A 10539-nucleotide genomic window follows, 5' to 3' on the forward strand; every position below is an offset into this window, starting at 1 on the left:
GAAATATACTTATTTTATTTTTGTGAAAGCATAGTTAATAAGATGTGAAAGCAAAGACCAAGAGAAGTTGGTTGAAAAGAGAAAAAAATAAAAATTAAAAAAAAATGAGCTGAAGCAAAAAAAAAAAGAAAAGAAGAAGAAGTTGGTTGAAAATGTGAACTAGAACTTGCTTCAAAGGAAATGATTTTATTTCCTCGGTTAGAAGAACAAATACAGTCTCTGTCAGATCTCTGTCAGATTAATGAAAAGACATGGAAAGAAAGAGGATGCTGAAATAAAACTACCAGTGAGCACTGAGGATTATGCTTGTAATGCTTCTAATGTCGAGCGATGAAACACAATTTATACCAACTTTGTCTAAACACATCAGAACTGCTTATCTGGCGGGTGTGGAAATATAGCAAGTTAGGAAGCTCACAGAGATCAGAGTGTAGATTTTCTCCCTCACGTGCTGGCACGGTCTTTGATAGATACGGAGGAGACAAGCTTAAGACTCGAGGCTTCCACGTCTGTGTGCTGCAGCGGTCCCAGGTAGGCAGAACTTTTCTGTTCCTCTGTATCAGGGCACCAGAAAGTACCTTTGTCTATACTCTGAGAAGCAAAGATGTAGAACCTGCCAGACAGATTGGAAAGAACGTGGGCTTGAGGCAGAGACAGTCCTTTCTTTCTTTCCACTTGTCGATATTCAATACCAAATACTTCAGGAAAAAAAATTTAGATAATATGCAAAGTGTCTGTAACTTAGAAGAGTTTGATTTTGTCCTCATTCCTGCTGTCTGCCTTTCTTATTATGCAAGCGCAACTTACCCATCAGTGGATAGGTAGAAAGACAACATTAACAAGGAAGTTTTTCTCCATCCGTATTTTCTAGCAGACTCAATTTAAGATACAGGGGAATAATTTTATTAGAGTTGTGACATAGAGACTTTTCTGGTTGCAATCTGCAAGGAAAATTTGAAACATCAAAACTGGAGATGGTGAGCCAGCTGAGTTTGTAGGAATAGTGAGAATCATGAGGATTTCATAGCTAATGTGATAGAGATACGATGAAAGAAATTGGGTAGATTTGAAGCTATATTAACTAATGAAGGGTGATAGGATTTTGACGTTAATATTTAAGGTGAAGACAATATGGTAAACAAGGCTAATTTTTATATTTTGAATTGAGTAATTAAGAGATACTGCAGTGTTGTTTTCTAAATAGACAGCAGAAGTGAAGAGCAGGACTTTTTGGAAAGACGATGACTATGTAAATGTGAAAATCTTACTCAGAATGTTGATAGACAGTTGGATTGTAGCTTGAAGGAGCAGTCAAAGGCTGAATTACTATTAAGACTTGATAGAATTGTTTTGTATACAATTACATGTATCTGAAATAAGAATCATTAAAGACATCAGTGAATAAAAACGTGCCCACAGAAGATTACGGTCAATGATTCTGAGCCTGAAATACATTTGTTGAGAGGATGGATGAATAAATGAGGGAATAAATTAACGAGATTTGCAGTGAGGAGTGACAGGGAATACTTTTCAGAGTCAACGGTTTATTTTCTCCCAACAAAATTGTTCTGACAGCAATTGTTACCTCAAACACTCAAACTTGTCATATTTCAGGGAGTAAATAAGGGAGGTGTTAGGCTGAGCCATGCTTTACATAAAGAGAGCAGATTTTGTTCAACAGACCTGTGGACTTTGGTCCTGTGTCTATAAATATGTCCGTGAACTTGAGCAAGTTATTTACCATCTTCGTATGTAAGGGTCACCTTTTACATATAAGGTATAATAACCAATCGAGTTTTTAATGAAATGAGTATTTATGAAATATTAACAGACAAGAATCATCCACCAAGAAAATTAAAAAGTTCTCTCATAAGCACTTTAAATACGATCACATAAAACAAATTCCTTGTTTCAGCTCTTTAATTGAAAGCAACTATTGGGAAGAGAAAAGTTGCATTGTTTTAATTAATCTTACGTGTCCCATACGAGTTCCATGCTGGGAAATCTTAATTTTTCATTGGGACTGCGGAGAAGTTTACACACCCAAACACTGTTAGAGCCAGTGTAATTTTCTGTCGCTGTTGTTTAGAAATTTGATGTGAACCTCAAGAGCCAAAAATTATGCTTCCATTTGGATCCAGAAATTCTATAAATAAGCGGTTATATGAAGGATCAGATTCTAGTTTACAAGAGTGGCCTTTCTGAGGTTTGTTCTACCATGGAACTCCACCACTATTTTCAAAAATGAGTACCAAAACACATCCTAACTAACTTCTTCTCTTAAATTAAAATTTTTAAGTGAACTAATTAATTTTACATTGAGTTATAATTCACATACATTGTATTAGTTTCAGGTATACAACTTAATAATTCTATATTTTTATATGTTATGAAATGATCACTGCAATAAGACCAGCTATGACCCGTTTTCAAAGTTGTTACCATATTATTGACCACATTCTCTAGATGTACATTGTATCCCTGTGACTCATTTATTCTGTAGCTGGAAGTTTGTTCCAGCTAATCCCCTTCATCTGTTTTGTCTGTCTTCCCACTGCCTCCCCTCTGGCAACCACCAGTTTGTTCTCTGTATTTCATGAGCCAGTTTCTGTTTTGTTTCGTTTGTTCATTGGTTTTGTTTTTAGATTCCACATATAAGTGAACTCATGCACTATTTGTTTTTCTCTGTCTGACTTATTTCACTTAGCATAAAACCCTCCAGGTCCATCCATGTTGCTGTAAATAGCAAGATTTCATTCAATTTTATGGCTGAGTAATATTTCATTATATATATAAATATTTATGACACATCTTCCTTATCCATTCATCTGTGGAGGGACGCTTAGTTTGCTTCTATACCTTGGCTATTGTAAATAATGCTGCAATGAACATGGGGGGGCATGTATCTTTTCAAATTACTTGTTTCATTTCCTTAACATAGATAACCAGAAGTGAAATTGTTGGATCTTATGGTAGTTCTATTTTCAGTATTTTGAGGAAACTTCATGCTGTTTTCTGTGATGTCTGAACCAGTTTCCATTCCCGCTAATAGTGCATGAGGTCACACTTCTCTCTACATCCTCATTAACATTTCTTGTTTTTTTTTTAACAGGTGTTGCTTTGGTTTGGATTTCCCAGAGGATTAGTGATGTTGAGCACCTTTTCATATGCCTGTTGGCCATCTGTGTGTCTTCTTTGGAAAAAAATGTCTATTCGGGTGCTCTGTCCATTTTCTAATCAGTTTGTTTTTTTATACTGAGTTGTATAAATTCTTTATTTTTTTTTGTATATCAATCCCTTATTGAATATATTATTTGCAAATATCTTCTCCCACTCAGTGGGTTGCCTTTTCTTTCTGTTGGTGGTTTCCTTTGCTGTGCAAAAGCTTTTTAGTTGGATGCAGGCCCACTTGTTCATTTTTTGCTTTTGTTGGCCTTGTCTGATGAGACATATCCAAAAAACTTTTGCTAAGATTGATGTCAAAGGAGTAGTGGTCTATATTTCCTTCTAGGAGTTTTATGGTTTCAGGTGTTAAATCTAAGTCTTTAATACATCTTGAAGTGTTTTTTCATAGATGCTGTATGAAAGTGGTTTAGTTTCATTCTTTTCCATGTAGCTGTTCAGTTTTCCCAACACCAATCATTGAAGAGGCTGTCTTTTCCCTATTGTATATTCTTGTCTCTTTTGTTGTAGATTAATTGGCCATGTAAGGATGGATTCATTTCTGGGCTCTCTATTCTGTTCCATTGACCTGTGTGTCTGTTTTGTGCCAGTGCCACACTATTTTGATTATTGTAGCTTTGTAGTATAGTTCAGAATGAGGGTTTGTGATTCCTCCAGCTTTGTTCTTCTTTCTCAAGATTGCTTTGCATATAAAAACGTTGTTTGTGATTTAATAGACATTTTAGGATTATTTATTCTAGTTCTGTGAAAAATGCATTATTTTGATAGGGACTGCATTGAATCTGTAAATTGCTTGGGGTAGTATGGATATTTTAATGATATTGACTTGCCCAACTCATGAGCATGAAATATCTTTCCATTGACTTGTGTCATCTTCAATTTTTTCTTCAGTGTCATCATTTTCAGAGTACAGAATTTTCACCTCTTTGGTTAAATTTATTCTTAGGTATTTTATTATTTTTGATGCAATTGTAAATGGGATTGTTTTATTCATTTCCATTTATGATAGTTTGTTATTAGTGCATAAAAATACAATATACTTCTGTACCTTAATTTTGTATCCTGCAACTTTATTGTCCATTTGTTGGTTCTAATAGCTTTTGTGGATTCTTTGGCTTTTCTAGATTAAGTATCATGTCATCTGCAAATAGTGACAGTTTTACTTCTTCCTTTCCAATTTGATTCCTTTTATTACTTTATCTTACCTAATTTTTCTGTCTAGGACTTCCAATACTATGTTGAATAAAAGTGGTGAGAATGAGCATCCTTGTCTTGTTCCTGATCTTAGAAGTGTAATAGTAGCTGTGGGTTTGCCGTACATGGCCTTTGCTATGTTGAGGTACGTTGCTTCTATACCCACTTTGTTGAGAGTCTTTATCATAAATGGATGTTGAATTCTGTCAATGCTTTTTCTGCATTTATTGAGATGTTAATATGGTTTTATCACTCTGTTTTATTAATGTGATGTATCACATTAATTGATTTACAGATGTTAGATGATCCTTGCATCCCTGGAATAAATGATACTTGATCATGATGTATGACCCTTTTAATGTATGATTGAATTAGGTTTGCTAATATTTTGTTGAGGATTTTTGTATCTGTGTTCAAAGTTATTGGTCTGTAATTTTTGTGGGGTAGGGGGCATACTTGCCTGGTATCAGGGTAATATTGGCCTTGTAAAATGAATTTGGAAGTGTTCCTTCCTCTTCAACTTTTTGGGTATAATTTGAAAAGGATAGGTATTAACTCTTCTCTAAATGCTTGGTAGAAGTCACCCATGAAGCCTTAACTTCTGTTTTTTGGGAGTTTTTGAACTGAGTGTTCAGTTTCACTACTTATAATCAGTGTATTTAAAATTTCTATTTCTTCATCATTCAGCCTTGAAAGATTGTATGTTTCTAGGAATTCATCCATTTTTTTTCTAGGTTGTCTTATTTGTTGGCATATAATTGGTCATACTGTTCTCTTATGATCATTTGTATTTCTGTAGTGTTGGTTGTAATTTCTTTCGTCTCTGATTTTATTTATTTGGGCTCTTTCTCTGTGTTTCTTGATGAGTCTGGCTAAAGGTTTTCCAATTTTGTTTACCTTTTCAAAGAACCAACTCTTAGATTCATTGATTTTTTTCTAATTTTTTTTCATCTCCATTTCATTTGTTTTCTCTCTGATCTTTATTATTTCCTTGCTTCTACTAACTTTAGGCTTTGCTTCATCTTCTTTTTCTATGTACATTTAGATCGTTTATATAGGATTTGTCTTGCTTCTTGATGTAGGCCTGTATTCTATGAATGTCCCATGGAGTAGGCTAAATAGATGTATCACCACTCCCGTGGTTGGTGTTTTTATACAATTCTGTGGCCACATGCAATTTAGGGGGAAAAAAAACTGTGCTGGAGGTTTACAACATTCCTTAACCTAGAATGCCTTACAGTTACCTGGGACTTAATATTTCCCAGCCTCTTATCATCTCTCTTCTTGACATACAGTGTTGCTTATCACATCAGTGATAGCAGGCTTAGCAGCATGAACACATGAACACCACTTGGCCAATGACTTATCTTTATATGTGACAAGGACCTCAAATAAAACAATCATGGTATCTACTTCCATTACAACAAAAGTACAGTGTTTGGCATACAACAGTGCATATCTGATGCTATTAACAGATGACCATGTATTACAGAATGAACAAAACTTTGGATTCTGATGGGATGACTGTGGACATTCCTCCAAACCAAAACCAAAGAACCTCATTAGGAAAGACAGAAACACCTGATACCTTGGACCATCTACAAGACTTTCTGCAGGAATTCCTGAAGAGGAATCTAAAAGCTCTTGGGGTAAGTAAACCACTAATAAAGAGTTTGAATGAGAAGAAGCTGGGAGCTATATTGAGGATAGGGGATTATTCTGGCTAATGATACGCTTGGCAAGGTGGTGTCAGATTATTACCTCTGTCAATCATTCTGTGGAGTAAAATAAAGACATTTTGATTAAAAGCAAGGAACCATGTTTTTATGGGGATGGAAAGGGTGCAATGAGAAGAGATTATAGAAGTCCTAATCTCCTGGATGAGCCTTATAATGACTATACTTACTTGAACAAGGTTAAACAATATGGCCCGGGCCTCTGAAAATGGAGCAGATTCTCCAGGCACTGTCTTTTTTTCAGTAGATCTTTTAATGATTTTCAGGGGGGGGGGGGTCAATCCTATGGGTAACCATGATGTTTGGGGTCAAGTGGTTCTCTCCCCTGAAAAATGCCCACTATTGTCTTTAAAATATGTATTTTTATTTTATTAGTTTGGATGCTGGGTAATTCTGCTTATTTTGTCTCTCATCTATGATTGCTGCAAAATGCATCTTTTATGGGTCAGCTAGATATCTTGCTCTTGTTTCTGGAAAGTACAGAAGTATTTTCTTCTCATTTTACACAGGCTTCCCTTTGTGGGGGGCACTGTCTGTGAGTATTTCATGTACATCTCAAGTTAATGATAGCTCAGTTATTCACTCATTCATCAAATCATCACAACTTGTGTGTTTGGCATGCTGTCAGTTCTAGAGTACTTTCAAAGATATTTAGTTAAGATTTAATTTCCAACCTTTAATATGTGTCTAATATAATAAGACCCTTGAATTCTATGCATTGGTATATAGCATAATGCTATCTTGGTTTAGGAGAAAATCCTGGAAGAATTGGAAGAAGAGTCTTTGAAATGTAATAGTTTTTGGGCTTGGTGGAGAGGCTGGGGGGTGGGGAAGTGCTACTCTTCTTGTGTCATCATCCTTCTTGGCCAAATACATTGAGATAAATGCCATGTAATTTGAGCTCACATCTTCCCTCTTCTTCACCCCAAAGTGTGTCTTCAAACTGTATCTACCCTACTTTATTTTCTCAATATTGAATAGTTTTCCATTATTGTTTTTATGTCTCCTATTTTGCTAAGGAAATTTTACTCCTCATAAGAAAAAAAAAAAAAGAATGACTATGATGCTTTAATCATGTAGTGCATACACTTTAATAATCTGCTTTCCTCAGAGTTTTGAAGGGATGGCCCATGAAGGGGGCACTAGATATGAAGCAAGATATGCATCTGGCAGTGGGGTGGAAGGGGTGAGTTGGAAGGAGATGTAGATACCTTTCTTATCTTATAAACAGTGTGTCATATCTGGATCCCTGGCTATTGTGTCTGCCAAGAAGCAAACAAAATCACTGGTAAGTTAACAATTTCCCCATTCCTCATTCAGGGAGAAAATGAGAACATATAAACACGAGTCACTCAGGGAATTCATTATGTTTTAGGACATTTCATCATGTAACTGTTCCTTTGGGACAATGAATTATGTAATTATCCTATGACTAGACATAGATAGCGTGGATCTTCCTGGATTTTAGAAATGCTGATCCCTGTATCTTATCACCATAAGAAGTGTGGTCAAAGTTTATGTAGTTATTAAAGTCTCTTTGGTGGTGGGACAGGGGAACGTTAATAAAGAGACCAGCATGGCTTAGGTCTGAGTAAGGCAGACTTTTATTTTCAGTGGAGGGAAGAGCTAACACAGAGCAGAAACTAGAGACACTAAAATGTTTGATTTTTATCCTATTCATGGTATGTGTTTATGAAATATCAATTCTCTCCAATTTTCCTTCTTCCAATTGTGATTTCCCATTGAACTGAGTTGGCAGTATAGGGGTAATGGATGTCTGTAGATTGCACAGATAAATTTAGGGAGTCAGAATTCCCCTCCTGGCTTATAGGTTCTAGAAACCCATGGTCCTTAACTGTTAAGCTAGTTATTTCCTTTTTTTTTTTTTTTTTTTTCAGCTAACAGGGAATCTGGGTGCTAACATTCTTAGCACTGTGGTCTCAATTGTTGGGATCTGTATTCTGCCATACAGTTTAATAAAAATTTTCCACCATGATTGCAAGGAAGAAACCATGTGCTTTGGCATTAAATCAATTGCAACTGTAAGTATTATCCTCCTCAATTCCAGGAAGACTGAATGTTTATTTGAGCATGATGAAGATGAGACACAATCATTGATATATTTCAGGAACATGACAAAAATTCTTGCTTCTAGATTTTTTCTAAATCCCTCCCTAAAGAGGTCATATTTAAGAAGGGAAAAATATTCCTCTATAATGGCAGAGAGCCCCAAATTCTGTGATCTAAATTTTATTTCTCAAGAAAAAATGGTGAAGAAATAGACTGAAGATATTAAAATATGAGTCAAAGATTGGGGTAATGTTACTTTATCCTTCATTATTTTAAAATTATTTTGTATTTAAGGATTCATTACTACTAGGATTTTAAAAATAAGTATTCCCCAAAGCTAACAGAGAATTATTATTTATTCTGACTTGCCAGTATCTGAGAGTAGACCTTTTTTTCGCAATAAGGCCATGTGAAAGAAATGGAGATGGATGGTTTGGTGCAGAGGAAGAGGTGAGCTCACCAGTAGAAGAAACCAATAACATTGCAGTGTTAGAAGATAAAATTTTACTTATGAGGACAATGACCAAAAGTTTCACAACTGTTATTTTCTTTTATCCTAAAATGTCTTCAAAATTTAGGAGACCTTCTAGTTTTAATTAGGACTCTAATGGAAAGTTGAAAAATTTTAATATTTCCCTGGGGAGATCTGAACCCTTGCCATTTCTCCCATGTGTATTTAGAAGTGTAGGCTTGGCAAGCATTGGCAACATTTATGGTATCTATTATAGATTAACAATAACATCAATAAGAATATTATTAATAACCCATCACCACCACCAATAATTATAATACTATTCCTAAAAATCAGATGTGGGATAATCATTGTGAATTATGAAATATCATCAAGTTTTACTTCCCATCTTGTATTAATATATCCAGGAATCTTGAGTATCATCTCTAGCTCTTGTTTTCTATAGCAGCACATGTATTTCTTGGTTCTGACTCAACACCTTGCCACTGTTTTGTATAACATGATGTGTCCCTTTTTGAGGGCCTGATGTGGAGCTCTGAAATAAAACTTTCTAAACAACCGTCAGGATGGAAGATAATGCCATGAAATTTTATTTTCTTTAACAGGGACTTGTAACTATCCTAATGTTCCTAACCTCTCTGCAAATTTTAATTTCACTTCCTCTCTCCATACTCATCTATAGTGTGGACAAGAATATTCGCTGGGTAAGTACAATTCTTGGAAGAATGAGGATGAATTGGACTATTTCATTAAATCCTGTTTTCTATGATTCTTTACCTTTGGTAAAATGAACAAAAACTATAAGCAGTTCTGTGGATAACTTAGGGGCTGCTAGTTATGTATTGAGCACACTTGGAATACATGGTACAAAATTCTCTAGTTCATACAGAAACTCTCACCCATTGGTATACCCATGAATTCAAACACTCATTCATCCATTAATTCATTCATTCATCTATTAATTTACTATATGAAATACACAATTTAGTGTGATGAATACAGAAAGTATATACCATCCAAAAATAATAAGAGTCAAGTTATAATGAATTGAAAAGCCTGGAAGAGATGAAATATATTATGGCAGACGTACCCAGTTGAACATACAATAAACTAGAGATACAAATATAGTTAAAATTTTTTGTTTCATTATCACATGTAATAGATATAAGTAATATAGAGCTGGCAGTATACTTTTTCTAACCTTATTACATGGCCTTTTTTGGGTTAAAATTATTGCTACTGCTGTGTATCAGTTAGGGTCAATTTGAACAGAAAAATGGAAACATTTATTGAGTCAGAACTTCCCTAATTTTAAGTATAAAACATTTGTTACAAGCAGTTGGATTACATGATTATAAGGGATGGTTAAGCAAGTCTGAATTACTTAGGGCAGGCAGTCAGGAAAGAAAGATTGTAGGTTGGCTTGAACCCATGGGCATGGTGGAAGGGGTCATCCAGAGGTGGAATTTCTCTCTCATATTTTATTACAAAAAGCAAGAAGAAGCCGAGACTTGCCTTTAGCACTTTGTTTGTAAATATGCTCAGCTGAATATCCAAATTCACCATTTATTAGTTATGCTTTCCAAGTAACTGCAAGAGAAAATTCTGTCAGACATTTCGCCCCTGCATCACAAGATCCTCTCTCCAGTTTCAAAAATGTGTTCCTCACTCCTTTCTGAGCCGCACTGACAGCATTCTCAATGTCTTTGTTTCCACTAACAAACTATTTGAAGTATTTTAGGTGTTCTCAATGCTATTGTCAAAATTCTTTTCAAACTTCTTTCATCCCACTTCCCAATCTCAAAGCCACTCCCATATTTTAGATACTGATTATGGGATCACCCCATTTCCAGTACGAAAACACATGGTAATTTTCTATTGGTA

General features: G+C 35.1%; 1 long non-coding RNA gene across 1 annotated transcript; it reads left to right on the forward strand.

Moving 5' to 3' along the window:
* Positions 1-461: 461 nt before the first annotated feature.
* Positions 462-8158, forward strand: LOC105094900 (uncharacterized). Its single transcript, XR_837706.3, has 4 exons — positions 462-531; positions 5870-6026; positions 7345-7401; positions 8012-8158. It is a non-coding gene; the product is annotated as an uncharacterized LOC105094900 (long non-coding RNA).
* Positions 8159-10539: the final 2381 nt, after the last annotated feature.

The sequence above is a fragment of the Camelus dromedarius genome, chromosome 12, assembly GCF_036321535.1.
Source record: "Camelus dromedarius isolate mCamDro1 chromosome 12, mCamDro1.pat, whole genome shotgun sequence".
Classification (NCBI taxonomy): Eukaryota; Metazoa; Chordata; class Mammalia; order Artiodactyla; family Camelidae; genus Camelus; species Camelus dromedarius.